The sequence below is a fragment of the Lucilia cuprina genome, chromosome 6 (genome assembly GCF_022045245.1).
Source record: "Lucilia cuprina isolate Lc7/37 chromosome 6, ASM2204524v1, whole genome shotgun sequence".
Classification (NCBI taxonomy): Eukaryota; Metazoa; Arthropoda; class Insecta; order Diptera; family Calliphoridae; genus Lucilia; species Lucilia cuprina.
The window spans coordinates 54,693,558-54,695,229 of NC_060954.1; the positions used below are offsets into that span (position 1 = coordinate 54,693,558).

A 1,672-nucleotide genomic window follows, 5' to 3' on the forward strand; every position below is an offset into this window, starting at 1 on the left:
AGACTAGACTATAGACTAGACTATAGATTAGACTATAGACTAGACTATAGACTAGACTATAGACTAGACTATAGACTAGACTATAGACTATACTATAGACTAGACTATTAACTAGACTATAGACTACATTATAGACTAGACTTTAGACTGGACTAGACAATAGACATTAGACTAGACAATAGTTTAGCCTTTAGCTAAATAGTATTTTTTTTCTTTAAGTGTAGTTACACATCCACAAATACATAACTTTGTATATACTATGTACATAAATACATTTTAATTTACTATACATATAAACACATTAATTAAATTTTTTATTACACTTTTTTTTTTTTGTTATTTTCTCATCATGAGACCAATCACATTTGCAATTCTGAGGGGCTTGTTTTTTCACATTCTGGTTTCTTTCTTTATTTCTATTTTATTTTCAAATATTTTATTTAATTCTTAAACTTTTTGGGTGTTTTTTTTTTTTTTTTTTTTGCTGGCATATAATAAATATTTCGTGATCATTATCATGTGCTAAAGGAAAATTTTATATTATACATAAAAAAATAAATAAAATATTTAAATACATGACAATTTCGTAGGTGTGTATTATGTTTAATAGTTGTTGTTTTTGCTAATACGTGCGTAATTTTTATTTGAAAATTTTGTTGTTTGTTTTGTCACATTTCAATCAATTTTTTTTATTGGAACTTGTAGTATTTGTTTTGCTCATTGACACAACAATTTCTTCTGGTGTATTTTGTTTCTTTAGTTTTTTTTTTTCAAATTTCTTGTTACCAAGTGATTTTAAGTTTGTTTTCGGACTATTTAGAAATATTTTTAGAATCAAACTGAAAAAAGCAAATTTTAATTAAATACCTGCGTTTGACATTTAACCTAAAGCGTTTCATTAAACAAAATAAAATTAGAAACTTATTAGAAATTTTCCACATTATTCCAGAATCAGTGATAAGAAGTGTTAAAATTTTGACAAAAACTAGTGATAATAATAATTTATTAATATTGCTATGCTATGTTAAAAAAACATGTGATTTAACTTTTTATTGCTAAAAATATCTCGTGTTTTAAATCAAATGCAATTTTTTCTGAAGTATCACGATTAGACAAAATTTGTCATTGATTTTGAATTTTTATGTACAAAAATTCAAGTATTTATCATTTATAGTCCCACTGTTTCAGTTTTGTATTACAAGATTCTTCTTAGAAAATTTCAACGTAATTACTTTTAGTTTGAATATAATTATAAAAATTTCTTTTTATCCCTTTTTGTTTTTCTTTTACTTTTAAACATAAAAGGAAAGAAAAAAATATATTTTTATATAATTAAACTAACTCTGTATTATTTACTGTTATATTCCAAGAATATTAAAAAAAATACCTTTGACAGCTAAAGTTGGTGTTTCTGACACTTGGCCATACAAAATCTGGAGGAAAGGCAAACTTTTCATGTCCACCAAGTTCAACTTAGAGTTTAGTTCCAATTCAGTTGTACTTTAGTTCTAGCTCAGTTCTAGTTCAGTTCTTGTTCAGTTCTAGTTCAGTTCTAGTTCAGTTTTAGTTCAGTTTTAGTTCAGTTCTAGTTCAGTTCTAGTTCAGATCTAGTTCAGTTCTAGTTCAGTTCTAGTTCAGTTCTAGTTCAGTTCTAGTTCAGTTCTAGTTCAGT

General features: G+C 25.2%; 1 long non-coding RNA gene across 1 annotated transcript in view; it reads right to left on the reverse strand.

The window, feature by feature from the left end:
* The window catches only part of LOC124420788, a 68,839-nt gene that overhangs the window by 17,349 nt on the left and 49,818 nt on the right, over positions 1–1,672 (reverse strand). The gene's annotated exons all lie outside the window — the stretch shown is intronic.